Source organism: Pezoporus flaviventris, unplaced genomic scaffold, assembly GCF_033815535.1.
Source record: "Pezoporus flaviventris isolate CSIRO_AGI_PZ_B2104156 unplaced genomic scaffold, CSIRO_AGI_Pfla_v1 ptg000013l, whole genome shotgun sequence".
Lineage (NCBI taxonomy): Eukaryota > Metazoa > Chordata > Aves > Psittaciformes > Psittacidae > Pezoporus > Pezoporus flaviventris.
In genome coordinates this window covers 42,541,228-42,562,549 of record NW_026892561.1, presented here as the reverse complement: position 1 = coordinate 42,562,549, position 21,322 = coordinate 42,541,228, and the positions used below count along the sequence as shown (strand labels likewise).

Sequence of the window (21,322 nt, the reverse complement as noted above, 5' to 3'; positions counted from 1 at the left end):
TGTTCTGGCATGACTTCTGCTTTTGACATGAGAAAGCCTTTGAAGGGAGAAAATTCAGCCCTTTGATCAAGAATGACGGTGCTTACAGATGGGCACAGACTGTACAGGCAGAATTTCTCCCTTTGGTTCACTGACCACATCATGCCCCTTACAGCAGATGTAAGTATCTGCTGCTACTTTTGTTGCTGTTCACAGCATGAAGTTCCAGTACGTGGTGCACTGCACAGCTGGTAACATTACATCCGATATGAACTGTTCACAGTCCAGATTCCAAGTAACTTACATTTCCAAATGCCCTAAACCTTGACACTTGAAGGCCTCTGGGTTTTGATGTAGAGGCACTAGTTAAATTCCTTCTTTTGAAGAAACCCACTTTTCTTACAACTAGAAACTGCTACAAGGCATGGCAGTGTTTCATTTTTACAGCTGTTCATATGCAATACAGCTAAGGCAAGGGCAATGGCTGGATGCCTCTACTGGCACTTATCATTAGAAAGCGTATCTCCTTGCTACACAGTTTCTGACTGACCTTTGCCTCCTACACAGAAGTGTGTTAAGAAAGGCCAGCCGATGTTAGTTTTCCACATCTTTGAGAAAGGGGGAAGAATGATGCACTGTACCAGGTGAAAACCAGTCTCTCTTCTACTACACAACAGACACCTGGAGTAGAGGCAGCAGTACAAACATGTGACCCTGTCACAGTTCTGCTTCTGAAGAAGGCTGCAGGACACAGCCTGGCAGTGCCCTGTCAAACTGATGGTAGGTCCTGTACAGATCTGGAATAAGACTGACCTAGCAGTTGCCCTAGATCTCATCAGGACAGGGAGAAAACTGAAACAACTTGCAACATCACATTCCTGATAAGCCCAATGTGTGAATTAGGGGTACTTGTTAGAGCTGAAATTGGCAGATCTGTTGTCTTTACCAGCAGTATTTAATCCATTTAACTAGTTTGGCACTGAAATTACTGGGCTAACTTGTGTAAACACTGATGCACCTAAACAGGATTGAAACAAGCTTAGTTATGTTTGCCAGAACAAGCTAAGGTATTTAAATGCTCTGACGTTAGGGATCCATGCCAGTTTAAGTGAATCAGATTTTAAGCCAATTGTTAAACCAGCTTCATTTTTTTTTGCATACATAGTATAAAATACAAAATTCTTTATCATTCCTATGCAAGCACTTCCATCACTCCTAGCAAAAACCTGATTAACATGCCAGGGCTGCCATGTTTCTACAAGTCTTTTTGTTCGGTCTGACTGCAGCTCTTAAGTATTTAGCCTGCTTTCAACTTACTACTGCCTGGCTCTCTGCTGTTAATTCCCAAAGTAATAATCCCAGACCTGAACTTGTTCCGATTTCTTTCTTGTTTTGCCTCAGGTTATTCACTTTCCACTGCTACACAGCTTCTCATGGAATGATTTCCCCTCCCAAACGTCTTCAGTAACACTGTCATGCAGTAATTCCAATGGAGAAGAAAAAGATAAAAGTACCCTAAATGCCATACCTTCCACATTCTAAATAAAGATACTGTTAGTATTCCAGAAAGCTGCCATTCAAGACTATGCCATTCAAGATTCATGACCTAATTTCCTTTTTCAAATAGACAAATCAGACTGCCTTTTATCCTCAGAAGAGAGCATGGATCCAAACATTCCTTGAGAATTTAAAAAAAAAAAAGAAATTAAAAAAAAATCTGTAGAAAGTAAACTGTTTAGATTTGCAATATAAGTATCTTGTTACATCATCTTATTTAATTAGAATCGCACTGCTTCAGACACGAACCTTGAGTGACTGATTTCTATGGAAGTCAGTAATATCATTTTCCCAGTCATTCAAAGAATCCATTTTATTTTTGTCTTTTTCAGAGTACTACTTCAAATAGAAATTAAAAGCAAGAACCTAGAAACTCTCTCCCTCTTCCCCCAGTCTATTATATACTTAAAGAAAAATCAAGTATTGTAAACTGGCAAGCATATACGGCACTGTAACAGAAGTCTCCACTGTATGTGAAGAACCACAGAAAGAGAAGAAAAGCTTCCACTCGTTGGCTAGAAAAAAGTCTTCCAGAATTTAGTAAGAAGATAACAAAAGGAAACAGACTCTTGTTGTCTCCTATTGGAGAGGGAGGAAGAGTAGCAATGGAACAATTTTCAGATCTTATTTTTTGTGTACAAAGCCAAGGAAATCTCAAAGGAAATGACTTCCAGAGCCACTGGTAAGTGCTGAACTGTTTCCCCAATGGAGAGCAGGATATAAATCCTTAATCTTTTTCTTTGTAAGTAAAGGGGTCACTAACGTGCACCCAAACAGACCCTTCTCCAGCAGAAGGCTAAGGAAAGACACTTAGATCTCAGGAGCAGCACTTTTTCTTTTCATGGTTAAGTGAAAGTTGCTTGTGGAAGCAAGCCTTGTTAGGTGCAGGTTCAGATATCTGTGTGCATAGCAACTAGCTTCAGTCTGGTGCATTGATTTACTGGGGAAGGAACAAAATAAAGCTAAGAGCTCTTTTCCCCAAAAAACATGAAACGGAAAGAAAGACTATTTTTAAGGACCAATTTGTTGTTGCTGCTAAAGCTTGTGAAGCCACAGCCTCTGATCAACATTGCCTGCAACCTCCTGGTGGGAAACTAGGTATCACTAATGGAGAGGTGAGAGTGGGAGAGCACCAAGATTAAAGTCAAACTTCCTTTGCTGTCCAAAATGCTAGAAAACAAAACAACAACAAACCAAATTGTTTCAAATACTTTCTTATTTGTGGCAGATGTTTAGCTGTGTACTTAGTGCTTCTGCCTGACAAGAAACCCAGGAAAGCTCTGGAATCTGTGATTTTTCACCTAGTTTGAGCAATGCTGAAGGAAAGACACTTTTTATGTGCCTGAACAAGGAGGCAACACAGTATTCAATACCTCTATGGCTGCCCTATAGAGCTCATCTTCACTGCACATCATAACTCTCACTTTACAACTCCTCATCTCACAGAGGTATCAGTAAATGGATCAAGCTCTTGCTGGTGTATCCTTTCAGTCTTCATCCATCAAAGTGCACATGCAGCTAACCATACCTGCATCTGTTACACTTAGGTTGACACAGTTAAAGTAAACAAGATGCTAAAAGACAGTTGAGCAGATAAAAACTCTTTAAAGAATTAGGGAAGATATATATATTCCTGGCTTTTAACTTGGGTCAGAATTGATACAGTGAATGTGAATAGAGAAAGTAGTCTCTTTTGGGGTGCCGTGCTCCACACAGGCAGCAACATTAATACCGGTAAAAGAAATGATCCTGAACTGATTAACTGAATAATCTGCAGCTTTTAATAGAGTGAAAAGTCTCTACATAAAGATGCAACAGTGATGTTAGGTAGTTTTTAAAAACTTAGTCTAACAAATGATTCTTGGATTTTTTTACAGGGACTGATTTTTCTAGGCTTGGAGAAGGGATGAATTTCAGAAGACTCAGAAGAGTTACAGAGGTTTTTTGCACTTCACCATTCAAGCCATCAGATTTGGCTTCACAGTGTCTCTGGAGAAGATTGATGGCCAGGTGGGCTATTTATGGACCCAGACAGAATGGCAATGCTATTAATCATTCTGCTTTCAGAGTGGTTGCATTTGCATTAAGCAAAATGCAGGTTGGACTAGAAATAATCTCAGTTTTTTCCTTTTTTTATTCTCACCTAGGAAACCTAATAGCCATGCCTACCATCTGATGAAAATTATTGCTTTACACACAGAAATAAACTGGGAATTATCCAATCAATCTTTTTATTGACTCTCTTTCCAGAAGCTTAGTAGATACTAACTGCAGGGCAGAATCTGTGCAACATTCATATTTACTCATTTTTCATGCTAAAGTCAAAGCCGAGGAGAGTATAAAGAAGAACTAGAGGACTTGAGGACATTAGGTAGCAGCCAGATAAACAAATCCCCTTTGCTTGTGACATGCCACTATCTGAATCATAGCTCTTCATCATGCTTCATGAAAAAGATACAAGTATGAGAGTAATACAAGGAAGCAAGACAATTTGTATCCCTTTAAACAGAAGATGACACTGGCAAATTATACTGTGAAATCTGGACTCGGCCTCTGCTACACATATGTGCCAGCACATAGCCACAAAGCATTTCAGTTCCTCGAGCTCCCACATTCATCAAGTCTCAGGCCACAGATTCTTAGTCATACAACACTCACAGGCAGCATCTTCCTATCCACCCACACCAGATGATGTGCATTGTTACTGGGCCTATTCCTTGCACCATGGCACTCATTTGAACTTGGAGACAGAGCTGTCTCTGGACGCCAGTAAGCGTGCCTCCAGAGGGGGGCTCACCAACAAGTCAGCTGTCAGAAACAAGACAAACAAAAAGGAGCGGAACTGGAAACACTGGCCATGACTAGCAGCTCTGAGCTGCTGACTCAGACTTCCTGGGTGTCATGGGAAACAGACGGCCAGGAACATCCTTGGGAAACGGTCATTACACTTCTGCCTTCGCCCCTTCCTTTTCAATGGGCAAATCAGGTCTTTAGGATGCTCATTGGCATCTCCTGCCTCTGCACTGAGCCAGAGCTTTCCAATCTCTCCGCTCTTGCGGATAAATAACACCTTCTTGTAACATTCCACCTGGCATCAAGAACCTAAGACAACTACAGACGAGAACCACAGCCATCTTTCACAAGAACAGTTTGGCTCATTTCTTTTTTGGATATTGCTGCATTACAAACAGGTCTTTCCAGGCAAGCCCTATTCCGTTCCAGACCTCCTTGAGTTTATTGTCTGTGGTGTTTAATAAAAACTTTGGCTTATAAAAATATAGCCAAAATCACAAACCCTTGAAATCATCCAAGACACCAGTCTAAAACTAACATGTGATCAGAGGAGCAATGACTGTAGCCTACAAAGCACAGGATCTTTCTGTACTTACTCACCAGTATTAGAAATCAAGAAAGAGTCCTTCACACATTTGTCATACTATGGGGCCAAACAGTGACATGGTCTCTATAAATCAAATTGTTTGAGAGCCCTTTTCTTTTTCCTGCCACCTTTTTTCCTTTCTCATTTTCTTCTTCCTTGTAAAATCATTATCTCTTGTCCACAACATCTTTTATTAGATTTGCAGAACAAAATATTACTAAAAGCATAAAACCCAGGAAAAACAGTTTCAAGACTTCTGTATGCAACACAGAACAAAATTAAGTAACTATGCCAAAACACAAACTAAATCCCACCAGTTAATCACAACCAGGTAAAGTTTTTGTGATGTAATCAAAATGAAAAGATCAAAAGAACTAAAAAAAAAAAAAAAACAAACTTAAAGAATGCAAAATTCAAAGCAGAAATGTGCAGGGAATTTTTCATGCAGTTCTGTACCTATCTCGTGTAGCCAGAATTTTGATTTATTCCACATTTTCTGGGAAAGGTCAATGTTTACTTGATGGCATTGACAGAATAGGTAGAATCAGACCTAAGCCTTCCAGTTTGCTCTGCCATCACTCCCTTAAAAATCATGACTCAACTCTAATTCCTGAGCTCATAGAAGAGAGGTCTGGGCAGGAGTTCAAGAGGTCTGCCAGTCAATCTCTGTGCTTTACTATTACAGGATCAATTATTCCTCCATCATTCTTGATGAACGTTTAAGAAGAGGTTAGACAGATCTCCTTTGGTGGGAACTCCACAATTTTTCAAAGTATTGTATTCCAGCACTGCAGATGTTACACTGAAACCAATGTCATTGCTACCAAGTGGCACAAGTGCCAGAATGAAGTGCCGTTTGACAAATAAGTGCAGTTCTTGTTAAAAAGGCTCTTCATCTTACTATTTCAAGAGCATACTTCTTTCTTTGCTATTCCTTTACGGCAAGCCAGTTACATTTTACCTGAACAATTAATCTGGTTCTGAAGTCAGAAGTTTACAGTATAAGCTTGAAACTGTAATAAGAAATGTGAGGAGGATGTTCCTCTCCCAGCTTTACTATAAAGCCAACATCTTAAACACCATACTAAACTGATTCTGCAACCTTCTCTTGTGTCAGCAGTCCCAGTGAAAACAATTGAGTGAGGAATGTTCACGTTGTTAAATACTGGGTAGTTATACAGCAGAGGACACATTAGCTGTGGTCTGTATGATCAGGTACATCATACTCAACACAACTTTAAACATAGCTTTATAACATACATTAAAAAAAAAAAAATCAGTGTCAAAATTACACTTCAGTGTAATAACTTCTTCTTTTAAGTTCTTTTCATAACTACTGTATGTCTTTCTGATTGCGATAAAATAAAGGCCAGTCTTTCATCAGTTTGCTTACTACGGTTCTTCTTCCCCACATTCCCGGGTTGTTTGGGGTTGTTTTCTTTAGATTATTCAGAACATTTTAGCTCCAGGGATACTGGTCTCATCATCTTTCTTTCCACACAGAACTAACTGAAAGATATTAATGAAAGATTCACTAGGGCAAATTTTCTGAGTATAAGCAAAAGCAACATCAATATTTCAATGTCTACAAAATTTGGCTATTCTCTTGCCTTGAGTAAGTTGTTAGAAATCGTTGTACTTTAATGGATTCAGAATCTCTTGACAGATTCTGTAGGTAGCTCGCTTATGAAAATTCATAGGGGGAGAAGAGATTTCTTTTTTCCCTGAATGATATTTGACGACTATGAACCTGCTCAGGTTTTACAATATACTTAATAGTGGTGCAAGTAGAAATGTGACTGCTGATCTTTTCATCGTGGTCCTTGCAGACTGCCAGTTTCCCAGGCAGTTTCAGCTGTCACAGTTGCTTAGAGTCCACTGAGCTGTTTTTAGTTACTCATTCAAATATTCATAAGAACCAAGGGCTGCAGTTTGCTGTCTGGTAACAACTTCATTTTCTGCTCATACTGAGATCGTCCTTGTGGGCTGCCTCTTCCCACTCAGATTGGCTTTTTCATAGCCACGTGACCCTTGAAGGATAACGGAGTTTCCCTGGGAATAGACGAAAGAGACATGTTCTACCTTTTATCTTTGCTTGGCTGGACAATGAAAATAATTGCAGAAGACAGTTATGGATTAGTAAAGAGACGTGAAATGATCAAACCTGTATCAAGCACTGGTTTCTGCTACTGGAGAGAGCACATGCTTTAATTATTCACCTCACAGGACAGCTCACACCTCAGGATGGCCACATTTTTGTGCAAATATTTACTTAACAACGTTGTACTTGAGCATAGTAATGAAAATTGGTGTAATTTCATTTAATGTTCCTGGGAAAGACCAATGGACTGTGACATTTCCCTGCATGGGGGAAATCACTAGAGTGCAATGTTTCTATTATTTCATTAAAACCCTTGCTAAATAACCCTTCAGGGCAGCACAGTTTTGCATTTTTAGCTAAAGGAAATAGCTGGAGAAGAGGAATCCACAAGTACTGCTACTTAATAATAGTGCATGGCAGGCTTTCCAAGAGAAAATACTATTTAAAACACATGAATACCCAGTCACACTTCAATTAAAAACAGTATTTACAGAAAGCTAAGCAACATCCTGCAGTTAGTAAAGGTGGCTTCCACTCTGCTGGGTATTCACACAGTCAGGAGAAAGCACAAAGGAGGAAGCCCAGGCACCGCCCTTGCCTGTCTACAGATCGTAGCATAGCTCCCGTCTCCCTTCTGTCCTCTTACTACTTCTTACCAGCTCTTTTCCAGGAAAAGCTTATGGGTAGCCCCAACATTATCACCCAAATGAAGAGCACATGCTCCTTCTACCTTCATTTCTCCATGTTATGTCTGATTAGGATATGAGCCTTATAGAGAGAGTTTTAAATTACATTAAACATTTAAATTAAACAAGCTATAGGGTTTTTAGAGTTTTATGGGAAAAGGTTTAAGTTGTCACTACAACATACTAGATATATATATATATCATATCAAAATGCCCATCCTTTTAATTACACAGTCATGACACTTTCTTTAAAGATTGTCTCCTTCAAGGCTTAGACTGAAAGTGTTTATTTACACACTCACTGAATACAAGTACTTAAAAGCATCAGACAGCAGTGAAGTCTTCTGGATAAGCTGAAAAGGATGGAACGGGTACAACATAAATTTTCCCTGTCTGTCCTGTTCCACTCAAGATTCAAAGGGTGGGGGGAAATCTGTCACAGGTTAAGCAAAAAAGATTCTGGTTTTGTAGCTGATGAATGATAAAACACCTCTGCAAGAAAGCAGGGAGAATGGAAAAAGAGAGCCCAATAACACCACTTGTTTACATTAGAGAAACACCCATTACTGCAGACACTGCTAAGATACTGTCAGCATTTCCCATATTTCAAAGGCTTATAACTTGGCCATGAGAAGTCACTTATAAAAGATTGAATCCAGAATATAGAGTGAGATTAGCTTCATTCTGTATATTATTGTCACCAGGTGGACACCAAAAACATGTAATAAAAATAAATAGAATAAAAACCCCAGCTACAACTAAATCAAAACTAGGCGTATTGATGAGTTAGCAAGGCTAAAGGCATCTTAAGCTCAAGCCAGTCAGGTAACCCTTGTTCCAATGCCTTTAAAGCAAAACAGTGGATTAAAAGAAAGACATATTTTATCTGGATTTTTGGCTTTGTTGTGGAGTGTTTAGTTGTTACTACAGCTTTCATTCAAGAACAACAAAAAATCTGAATAAACAAACAATTGAAGAAGGCTATTAAATGGGTGAAAGCAAACATAAGGAACAAGCAGTGATACAATCTCCAGTTCTTCAGCACCTGCAACACCTATTTGTTTCTTTGTGGAGACATGGAGCAGGAGCTGTTTGGTCGAGCAGGGGACAGGGGGATCTAACTTGATAGATTTTGACCTTTCAAGAAATCCCTTCAGCTCCCCCCAATCTCTTTTTCCTTCAAATATTTTTCCTTTCCAAGGCTTCTGAAGAGCAAAGGTTAATGAAGTAATCTACGACTGAATGCTAACATATGCAACGTATGTACAGAAAAACGCACATTTTTAACATTTTTCTGGAAACAACTATGGTCTCTTATAGCTGCAATTTTGAAAGAATGCAATTATGGTATAGAATTTCAGCTACCTTTGGGCTGAGGCCCCTGGATACATGCAAAGAATTAGTGTATTGTTGTGCAATACATTTGTGAAATCATGTCTCTCTAATATTCTCCTCTAAAGCAATCCCTCTCAGCTAAAGATTGTGTCTGCTTTCCTTCTATTTGTAAAAATATCTATTAAGGGCCTACAAGGCTTATTTTCAGTTTCCAAAAAATTAAAACCGTAGGTCAGCTAAATTAGCTACAAACTAACCCAATAAAAGAACTGCTCCGCTGTTGACAAAGAGCATAAACTGAAAAGTCAAGCACTGAAGGTAACCAGTGCGGTGGTGGTGGTCTACTGGAGAGGGGCGAATCTCAGAGATGAGGATTTTCCACCATAGTGAACTGCACACACTGGAGAGCTCTGGCAGTCTTTGACTGCTAAATTTAGGTATGAGCTAAAATAAAACACAAGGAAAGAGGCTGGACCAAAGTCAGTTGAACAAGTCTAAATGACAGGCATATGCAACATGTAAAACTGATCCTCAGTCATGATTAGACGTGAATTCTAGTGTGATCAATGACCTTTTGCTGCTTTCCTCAATGCAAATAACAGTGCATCCAGAGATTAAGTTCACCATCAGAAAGAAGAAACAGGTATCCCTCTCTTGTCTGTGCAAGCAACTCGATGAAACTGCATCAAGAACACAACTGTGTCAGAGAGATCCAAGGCTAAAATGGCTTAGGCTTATCTTATTGATGTGATAAGATAAAGGTGGGCAGGAACTTGGAGACCAGATATATTGATCAGAATAGCCTAAATTCCAAACATGGAAGCCGGAAATCTACCTTGAAGCCAAATTATTTCTAATATCTGTTTTAGTTCAGCTAAGTTTCAGCTCAAGGTGTTTTATCCAGCTTTATTTGACAGCTCTAATATTTATGCTGCTATCTAACAAAACAAAGTAAATTATTATCATTTTACTGATAAAACTTCAAGCCAGTTCCTTAGCACAAATCTGAGTACACTGGATTGCAATGCAACTTCAGAACTCTTGCTTTAACATACAGAAAAAAACATGACCAGTATAAGCAGTCAGCTGCCAAGAAGAGACTTGACTGCTAAAGATACCATATACATTCATAAAGCCCCAGAACAGCAAAAACATCTCGTAATAAAAAGAACTAAGAAAAAAAAAATAATATTACACTTTCATCAAGCAGTATCACCAATCACCTTAACCTTTGCCATGCTTAAGCCTGAAAGAGATCCAGATAAAGACTGGGATTCAAAGTAAGGCATAGCTGCTGTGCTTAGGCCAATGTGTGCACACCAGAGCTTTGCAAGGCATGACTGCGTCTGCTGGCTAGAAGCAAGGTGAACCTTTTATATTGCACAGCTCCCTGTGCAACAAGCCTTCAGAATTTCTCCAAAATTCCTCCAAACTATCAAACGCTGCGAGTTAGGGGCTGAATTCAAACCCACATAACTGACACAGATTCTGCCCACCAATTTTAGTCAGACCCTGGTTTGGTCAGAGCTCCTCTTTCAATGAAAGAGTGAGTTTCAAAGCTTTAAGGAAACTTTTAATGAACCTGAAAGCTATGTTTTTCTAAGCCTGAAGATTTGTGTCTAAACTCCAGCATGTATCTTCTAAAGTGAAGTCTTCCATGTCCTGTCTGAGTCCACAAGAATTAAATGAAAGTTCATTTTTCTGAGCTGCAAGACCATAAAACACAGCCCAAAATACCACACCTGGAAGATTACATAGCTTTTTCTCCACTTTTATCTTTTTGTCACTCCTTTGGTGTGAGTACAGCCTGATTCATGCAGAACCCAAAGCTCCTCTTTCACTTAAGTCTGCATCTTTCCCACATAAACAAAGAATTCCCTTTACACTCATTTTTCAGGATGTATCCTCCTCCATACTTGCATGGGGCCACAGATAAACTCTGAGCAGCCTAGTCAAACCACACTGTATTTAATGTTTACATGGTAAAACAGCCTTACCATATTTTCAAAAGTGTCACCTGTAAGAGACTCACTGTATTAGCAAGCAGCAAAGTCCTCTCCTTTCACTCACCCAAGTATGGCACAACATATGTATTACACTAGAGCTTCTTCCTGCAGCCTCTTTTTTTCGCCCCTGACAATTACTTTACTAACAGCAGCCCAGAAAACACATCCTTGCTCTTTTCGATTGTTAAAACAAAAAAATACAAAAAAAAACCAAAACCCCACAAAATCCAAATGAAATACAGACTTCCACACTGGGAAAATCCCTTAAAAAAAAAAAATTGTATTTGCATGCAAGAAATCTTGGAAATTTTCATTGATAAAAATCTCTACACTATTATATATGAAGGCAGGAACCGCCATAACATTTTCTTCACTTAGCTGGGCAAAATGGGGGGGGGGGGGGGGGGGGCAGAAGCAGCACCAGATAATTTCTATATTGTAAGCAAAACAAAAGAGCTTGTGTTCTTTTTTTAAATAATAGAAATGTAGGTAGACTAATTATCAACATTTCCTGATTGGAATTTTGATTTCTGAGGTTAGTCACAATAGCTACATTTGGGTTTTTTGTGCACTGAGTCCTGGACTGCAGCACTGACTCACCATAGTACTACTGTGTTAAAAAAACAAAAATATAAATACACTTGCAATATACAGTATACTCTTAGAAATACTATATGGGTCAGACTTCAATCCTTCTGCTGACATACCGCAGTTATAACCTCACTGAACCAATGGCAGTACTCACAGAGTAAAACACCAATCAACACAGCCTGTCTTGACTGCATTGGGCCCAGCCAAGCGCTGTGTAATGAGCACACATGGGCTAAACCTCACTGGCCTTAGGGACATGGGAATCAAAGCCTGTGACAGAACACAGGTATTAGCTAACAGTCCCTGCACAGCCTTTCTCCCCACCCTGGCAGCACAGAGCACAGGCACACAACCACGCACCACCAGCGGAACGGTCAGAAAACTAACGAACAAAAAAAAAAAACCAAACCAAACAAAAATACCCCCCCCACACCCCAAAAAAAATCACACACACCCCAAAAAATCCACCCCACCAGCATCTTAGCAGCCATTAAAACCACACTTACAATAAACACAGCTGAATCTACTCTTCGAAAGCACCTTGTGTAGATATGAGACATTTTCCAGCACCACCAGTACGGCCCACAGCACTACCTAAACCCAGAGCACCTGCCAAACATTCAAACATTTCATTTCTCATTCAAACAAACACTTCATTTCTCCTCTTACAGGATTTTCCAGAAAGAAGGATGAAGTTTGTAGCCGGGTGGCCCTAACCGGAGGTGTTTGCCTGCTCCCTTCTTCGTGTATCCTATTGCTACCTTCACGCTTAAACTTCTTTTCCCCAGACACACGCCACTTTTCTCACATTTGGCTTGCTTTATCCCCCTTAAGAACTGGGTTGTTCACGGAACCCAGGAGGCTACAAAGCGGCTCGTTTCCGAGCGGTGCCGGTGGCGGCGCGGCGCTGCCCCCTATCTCCACGGCTGTGAGGCGCAGCCCGGGCCCCTGGCACGGAGCTGCCGCGAGGTAAACGTGCCAAGAAAGCGAATCAGCGCCGGACACGTCCCTTTCAAACGTCAGGCTTTCTGTGAGGTAGTGCCGCTGATAATGCTTGAAGCGTTTCGAGCTTTCCCCTTAGAGACGGAGAGAGGAATGGGAAGGACAGCTCAAGAGCCTCCACAGAGCATCGTATTTTTGTGTATCTGTTCTTTCAGAAACCGGCTTTCAAAATTGTATGGGAAAGCAAACTTCGGAGAGCTTCCATCTCCCCACCACGCAACAATTTCAAGTATTCCAAAGTACAGCCTTTCCACCATGCACCCTGCTGCACCAAAGCCACCCCCAAAATCGACATTAAGCAGCCTCTTTTCACATTTCCCCGTGAATAATCACTAATCTCTCAAAAGGTTTGATTAGCATATATTGAATTTTACAGTACTTTGATTAAGACAGATTATTTCTATTTTATTAACTGAGAAAATTAGTAGTCAGAGCACTGACTGCAACATGAAGCCCCCTTATTGTAATGACACTTTACCCTATGAGTAGGACAAATGACCCTTTGGGCCTCTTACCTGGGCAATCTTCAGCGAAACCTCTCTGCAGGAGTATTACAATAGGGAGAACATGCTGCTGTCTTCATCTGCTGTGCTCCCTGAATACACAGTTTATGAAATCCAGTTCTAATCACCACCTCATAGACCTACACATAATAAAGCTCTAAAATAAATGATTACACAAATCCCTGATTTACTTTTAAACCAAGCACAAACAACTCCCAACCTTGCTAAGGCTTGCTACACCCACCTTTTGAGGGCTGCTAATCAATCTGTCCCTGCCCTTCATCAGTTGCTATTAATTTCCTACAACATGCAGGTGACATGCAAATGAATTTACCTGCGGCACTTCACTTCCCTCCTCACCACCAGATAAAGTCACCCACAAGCAGCACAGGAGGCTTTGGCTGCCCAGTACCAACCTTAGCCCTGGTGAGAGGAGATAACTGGAGTGAAGCAGGACCTATGCTCCTGTGTCCAAGAGGGACAGACCAAACCCTCACTGCAAATCCTGCAAATCATGTTTCCTCCTCTAAAAAGGTTTCACGGAGATGAATCACCTCATTCTGTGGTTTTCTTCCTGGGTACTGACCAAACTCCACTCTTGCCCTCATGTTTGGAAGGCTGTATTTTACTTACATAATTTTTAACAGGTACTAAAGGGGGGGGGGGGGGGGGGGGTAGCACATGTTTGTTCCCTTGGCCTCTCCCCCACCTTTTTTTTCTTTAATAAAAACCAACAGCATCTAATAGAAGGCACACCCTGACCTCAGTAAGAGGATCTCTTTCCCCCCATGCTCGGCATGGGAACTGAGCTTTCTTTCCATTTCAAAGGATCAACAAAGTTATCAAGAAGGAAACGTCAAATTCTACCTTTGGAATCAGTTTTATTATTCCAGGGGACATTCTTTTCAGTCACAAATCACTACAGGTGGCTCAGGTTTGATGTGCTGAGGTGAGAAGAGCAACTATATAGATAAAGAGCTGTTTGCTCTGAAACAGCAGTGATCCAGGTTTGCAGAGCAGTCTCATTATTAGCACAAGGAGCAAAGAGGATTTATTTAAAATTACCTGACAATTTGTTCTAAGGTTTGATCTTTTGTACTTCAGTTAAATCCTACTTATTTTATACACATTTTAAGCTGATTCCACACAGACTAAGAAGAGACTTTCATTCCCTTCATTTTACACATTTTTGGATTACACTGTTCTTTTGTTTCTGTGGCTGGTGAACTGGGTCTCATCTGAATAGCTTAAAAAACCCTGACAATAAGATAAAATCTGCCCTTAAATCACTCTAAATACACTTTTTAAAGAGTTGGTCCTCATAACAGAAGTTCCTTTCACGAAGGATACTGGGGTACATCGGTGGCTCCAGATGCAAGGGACGTATCAAAGTTTTCACTCTGCAGCACTAAAAGGCAAAAGACTTCATAGGCAGAATAGCTAAACCCTTTCAAAATTCTTTCAAGATCACAACTGCATTTGTGCAAACCCATAACACTTGAGCACTAACTCAAGGAGCCTTCTTATCTTGTTTGCCATTCCTATGGGCAAAGAGAAGGGCCACAAGGCTCTTGCACCAATGAGCCTCCAACCTGAGATGATCTCCACAACAGAGCATGGGGGTCCTGCAGGGCTGCAGCGCAGCCATCCCTCTGCTCACCCCAGTAGGGCTGTCGTAGGGGTATTAGCACCCTCATGTCTTTTGCACAGGCACCCTCTTGCCAGCAGTAGGATAGCCCAGTGACATGCTGGCAAGGGAGAACTTCATCACGCTAATCCCACTACTGACATATTTGCCAAGGAAACCAGGTTAAACTGACTTAGATGGGGGCATGCCCTGAGAATCAGATGTATATTGTAGAATAGGTTGGGTTGGAAGGGACCTTAAAGATCATCTAGTTTCAACCCCTACCATGGGCAGGGTTTCGTTCCACTAGACCAGGTTGCTAAAAGCCCCATCCAACCTGGCCTTGAACACTTCCAGGAATGAGGCAGCTACAGCTTCTCCAGACAACCTGTTCCAGTGTCTCACCACCCTCATGGTGAAGAATTCTTCTTCACATCTAATCTAAATGTACCGTTTGACACTGATCTGACACTGCCTTCTATCACACATGTTCCCTCCTCTACTGTGCTTTCAAATATGAAAGAGAGGTCCACTCATAGTTGCCTTGTGCAGAAGTGGAAGGTCAGCCTTCAGCTCCAGTTCAGCTCATTTATTTAGGTCTCATTTCCTTTGCCCTTCATTCCCCCTTTCCCTGTATTTAAAACAGGCACAGCAATGCTCCCTTCAAGGAGGACCTAAAGTTTGCGAAGTGCTTCAGAAGGCTCAGACAATAAGGGTTACAAAAGAAAAAAATTTCATTTTCTCATTCTGATATTCATTTGATCTCCATGTACATTTGTTATGCTTGAAAAGACAGAATACCTCCCCTGCAAAAATTATCTGGGGAGGCCAGGATGATGTATGAGTTTAATCAAAATATCTGTGAAAAGGTTCCACTCCAGGACAAGCTGTGGTACATAAGCAACAGCAGAAGGAATGAACGGCTGGATGAAGAGCAGCGCTGTTACAGGACATCTAATTAAAACTAAAAATCTTGAAAAAGAGACTCTTAATTCTAGTCTTCCTACAGTAGGAAATAGGTCGTTCCAGCAGCACTGCCTAGGCAGGCGAGGTTCTATTTGTTTCTCATACAAAAGACGTTCAGCACAAGATAGTACTATGAAAAGAGTCTTAGAGATCTTTGCTTTAGTATTTGTGTGCTATTCACTGAGTATTTTACCATTGTTGCCATCTGTGCCAACCTTCGAAAGCCATTACCAGGCCCCAGATTCAGTTCTGCAAAAGACCAGCTCAGTCTTAATCATAAAACATTTCATCAGCTGAATATTTCAAGGTTTTCATTACCATCATAAGGAAGCATTAAAGGTGATAAAATAATCAGTCAGGAAAAATTCTATTACTTCTCCCTTATTGAATGTGATCATTACATCCTCACTCAAAATTCTCGCATTTCCTGAGGGATCAGAACAACTAAAAAGCACAGAGAAGGTAAAACTGACACCCATTAAATGCATAATCCCATTGCCATAGAGAAACCCCACTGAAACTGCACCCTGAATGTCTGTTTCAGTTAGGTGGTTCAAAGTCTTCTTGCTCTTATTCAGATTAAGAGCAAAAAATGTAGCAGGGAATGATGTAGCTGTATAACACAACTCTTCCCCTTTCTCTTGTATTTTGTCTTTCTGAGCATTGAAAATTTATTCTTTTAACTAGATTAGTTAGTTAAAATGCACAGTATTCTTTTAAAACAGCTCTCCATATTTCTCTCTATGGATTACTTTGAAGCACAGCATGTCTATTCTTTTAAACAGATTCACTCTCTTCACAGGTGTTCATTAAAGTGTGTTCAACTCTAATCCCCTTAGCACTGAAGTATGCAGCTTTTAAAAAAGACCTGTGCTAAACCAGCATTGCTGAACCCTTCAATGCTGTGAAATGCAGACCTTCAAAAAGAAGAATTTCTTCAGTGTCTTAGAGACCACACATGCTCACCCTGGAACAAATACCGACCTAGTTAGTTAACCTGTTTTTAAAATGGCATTTTGTCTTTGAAGTTCATAGAGGAGAAACAGACACACCAGAACACAGTCAATTTGTATATCGCTAGTTGGTGAGAGCACATATTGGAAAACCCACCACCCTATAAATAATAGAGGTGATTCTCTCGGCAGCTTGTTTACTGAAAAACTGACTTTGTGGAGGAGAAAGGTTGAATAAACAACCAGCTTTTTAGATGCTTTTCTCACTACCCTTTGCAAAACATTCATGCAGCATACACAGAACATAGCTCCTCACCCACCACCCCTCCCAAACTGTCCTAGATTTGGTCCAGATTAAGTAGCATTAGGCTAGGTCCACATCAGCAAGTACATTGGCACAACAGTAATGGATCAGTAAGTGAAAGTGGCTGGTGCTTGGCCTCCTGACATCTCTGCTATATGTATTTCAGATTTACTTCCCATTAGATTTAGTCTTGCCCCTGGATTTAAATGCCCTTGGTGAACATGTGCCTCTGCACATGTGGTTTGATTCTTTCACCTCTTGGGTCTCCTTCTCCAGAGGAGCAACACATAAATTACATTCTGGCAGTTTTCCTCATGGCTGTGCTGCCAACAGTCAGTCAGAGATTAGGGTCTCAAGAGATGAGCTCAAACTGATGGGATTTCATTGCCTTCAGATGCAGTGTTACCAATACGGGCTTGAAAACTCTCAGATGGGAGGGAAACACCGAGACCTCTACCGTAAGCTCAGCCAGTGACTGTACCTTCCTAAAGCAGTTATTATCAAAGGCCCCCAGCTAGAAAACAAAAATCTCCTCTTCCATGTTTGGGGTTCTTTTTTTTTTGCAATATAGGTGTCTTTATCAACAGGAATTGGTGAAAAGTCAAACAACTCTTAAAGTTTTCCCTTCTTTCATGACTGTTCAAACATCTCCTGCATGTGCCAGTTCGATCAGGGTGGCAATCTGAAACATAGCAGGAGGCACCTGCTATATGTGCCAGTGCAGCTTTGCATCATAAATTCATAATTCAACAAACATTCATAGATCTTAGTGAAGTGCATTCCCTGTAGGCAGCAGCAGGAGGCATCCACCGCCAGCTTTCAAAATAACCCTTTGTAGGGCACAGGCAAAGTTGGATCCCTTTAAAAATGAATTTGTCTCATTTAAGCTCTTCTTGCACCCTTCTCTGAAGATTTCAAAGCACTTAGAAAACATTACATACATTTCTTTTATTTAGGGAAGTATTAAAAAACACTTTACCAACAGAGAAATGAAGGCAGAGAGGCTGCTAAAGGCAGCAAGTTGCTGGGGATATAAAAACAAAAACAAAACAAAACAAAAAGAAAACAAAAGAAGGAAAACAAGAAAACGAGAGTAAGAATCGCCATTCATATCCCCTACCTTTATCTGACAATGCTGTCCTAATACATGGGATTCAGGCATAGGGAAAACAATAGTAACCCAAAAAGAGAACCCAAGTTCCCACAACTGTCACGTAGCACTCCACACTGGAACAGAGGATAGGTACACCACAGACTACTCAAAGGATGTTTATGTGTTTTGCATGAAGCCACACTTAACTAATCTGTCTTGGACCACAATTCTCATCTGCCCTACCTACGTAGGTACCTGCTCTAACCCTATGCTAAAGGCATCAATACTTGTGACTTGCTTTTTCTGACTCAGTGATGACTGTGAAGAAAAGGACTAGAAAGAACAGCATCAGTACTGGGGGTAGCATTGCCACAACCCCTGGACTACCTACTAGTAGAGATACTAAGGGCTTGATCCTTCAAACATGATTATTACCTAATGTGGTTACTGGTACAAGTAAGATAAAATTATAAAAGTGATACTTATGTGAATGTACTTTGGACAACATAAAGGAAATTCAGGCACTTGAACAATTCCTGTTGAAATAACTCCACTGATGACACCTGGCTCTTCACTGTGACTTAGTGCAACTGCAGCAAACTTTTATGTGCAGCTATTGAACTGGAATCATGTTTTGTTCTGTACTTCATTGCAGACTCTTACATATGTGTAAAATATGTATGGAGACTGTTGTGTAATGGTACAAAATTCACACATGAATTGGAATTCTCAATGTTATGAAAATGCTAAATATTTTGCTATATTGTTGCATTCCCAAAATAGGAGACCAAAAGGTCAATTTTCTCTAAGTATTGTGCAATACTGTGTGCTAAGAAAAGGTGAATATTCTTGGTTTGAAGCAGAGTGTTGTGCTCCGATATTTCATGAAAAAAAAGCAATTGACATTTCCTAAATCCATGTATTTCATTGACATTTTGATGAACTGACTTAACCTTATACTGAATCGTGACTCATGAACTTTAAGCCCCATAAAGCAATAGACCATTTTTTTCCCAGGCAGTTAGCTTCCCAAAGCAAACTTCCTCTTGCCCAGTGCACCCTGTCACACACCTTTCAATGAACTCAGAGAAATCAGTGAATTTCTTGCCATCAGCCTCCATTTTTTTTCACAAACTTCAATTTCCATAAGACATCTTGCGTTTTACAAGGTAAAAACATAATTGTGGGTACACTCAACAAAACCTTTTGAATTAGATCAAATTAACTTAAAAATAAAATAACTAAAAAACTACCTCAACATTTATGAAAACTAGCCAAGGCAAATACTTCTTTTTACTCTTGACAGAAATATTTCCAAATAACATATAGTGAAAGTACTGATTTTGCCAAAAGACAGCTTTACAGGATAAAGTGAATGACTGTACCTGATAGGCAATAGCTTACATAATAAGAATGCAACAGGGGCATTTGTCATATTAAGGATTGTCCTGACAAGACCCTTCATTTGTACTGCACCCGTCAGTAGTGTTTCTGCTATTAAATGCCTGCTCCACAACCCTGCTAGTGCACAGAGCTCGCTCTTACAAATCTCCTTCCCAGTTTTGTGGGCTGTAGAAGTGCCGAAACAAATTAGGATTCTTGATGTTAAGCCAAAATCCCTGTTCCAGCAAAAAATAAGTATTTGAGCAGCTCTTTGCTGCATCAGGGCTCACATTTTTTCTAACTTAAAAATGTGCATTTGTTTTTGCTTCTCAAAAATGATACTAATTCTAATTCCATTTAAAGCAATCCAGATTTTAATTGGAAAAGTAGGAAGGAAGATCTCTTCATGATACCGTGGAGGGGAAAGGGAGGGGGGAAACGCTGGTATAGAAGAAAAATACCCAAAATCATAGACATTGAGAGGCCTTTAATTTCTAATAGACATTGAGCCAAATACATGCCCATCTAAAATAATAAGCATGGATCTATTATAAATGTGCCAATAACATTCTCCAGATAAATGTGTTTCAAATCACAAAAAGTATTTGAATAACTGGAGGATTCATTTTTTGCACCAACTACTTCTAAAACCAAAATGCATCTACATTTTGTTTCTCATCTCATTAACAGAGGGTTATTAATCATTGCAGTGTGTGCTGGTATTTAACATATGCAAGATGATCAAAATGCATAAGCTTAAGCAAGACAAAATACCAAGATTATATCCTTTCACCTGGAATTTTGTTGCTGTAAGTACTCCTTGAAATTCTATCACTTTATAATATCTTACTGATCAGCAATTAAACCATATCTCCGCTGTCAAAATTAATTAAATCAATTGAACTTTACACTCTATTAAAAAAAGAAAATATTAACTTCAAAATATCTAAAAAAGAAAAAGCTGTGGATTCTGATGGTCTGCATAGTCACAAGCACTATTATAGAACTACAGACAACAGAAAGAAAAGTTACTTTATATATATCTTTTTTCAGTTAACGCCAAATTCTCATTTATGACAGATTGTTTCCTGTTTAGCCATGGAGGTGGAAAAAGTAATAAACAGTCTTTAGTAGGACCAGATAAAAATAGTATATATGCTTTATTCAGAGTGAATTCAAGTCTTGTACAGTGCTCAAATTCTGTAGCACTTTCAAATTAAGATCTAGATTAGACTTCAATGCATTTTTTACTCTGCAAGGTCCTTTGTTCAGTACATAAATTTACTGATGATACTATGGTATGATCTCAAGTCTGTTCATCAAATACAGCATCTGCAGAGCATTTTGATTAGATCTTAGCATAAACCATGATTTTAGCCTGTGAATTACCATATGAACATATTTTGCTTACACAGAAGGAAACCAGGTGTTTTGTGTGTTCAGATAGCACAGTCAACTGGGAGCGATCCTCTCCCCAGATCTGTAATGTACACATCACCACTGTGACTGTTGATCTAGTTAGACAAAATGTCCCCTTAGTAAGGAATTTTTGGATTCTTTTTACAGTTCACCACAGTCACCAGAGCCTTCTGTACGCTGTAGAGAGCAAAGTAAAGAGAAAGCACCCTTTGCTCCATGCTGCTGTGGTGCTGCATGTTAATCTCTGCTCATCAGCAAAGAGTCAAACTCTGATTTCGACTAGGTTTGCCTACAACATCCTTCCAAAAGTTGTTTCACGAATTCTTATTTAGGAAATTTACCTTTTCACACTAGCGTAACAAAATCAGACCAGTCAACATTTGGCAGATGTGGTTATAGTTTGCTGAAGGGAACAGAATTCTCTGTAGTCCATATTCA

The 21,322-nt window shown here is 39.9% G+C and overlaps 1 protein-coding gene across 5 annotated transcripts in view; it reads right to left on the bottom strand.

Annotated features, from left to right (window-relative positions):
• The window catches only part of EPHA4 (EPH receptor A4), a 360,887-nt gene that overhangs the window by 212,064 nt on the left and 127,501 nt on the right, over positions 1 to 21,322 (bottom strand). Inside the window, exons 1-2 of one of the 5 annotated variants that reach the window (XM_061453045.1) lie at positions 13,384 to 13,464; positions 13,152 to 13,279 (exon numbers count right to left, since the gene is read on the bottom strand). The exons of 3 other annotated variants lie outside the window; for them this stretch is intronic. The gene's annotated coding sequence lies outside the window, so the exon portion shown is untranslated. Of the gene's footprint in view, positions 1 to 13,151; positions 13,352 to 13,383; positions 13,465 to 21,322 lie in introns of those variants that run through there. One more of the 5 variants, XM_061453044.1, reaches the window with a different exon arrangement.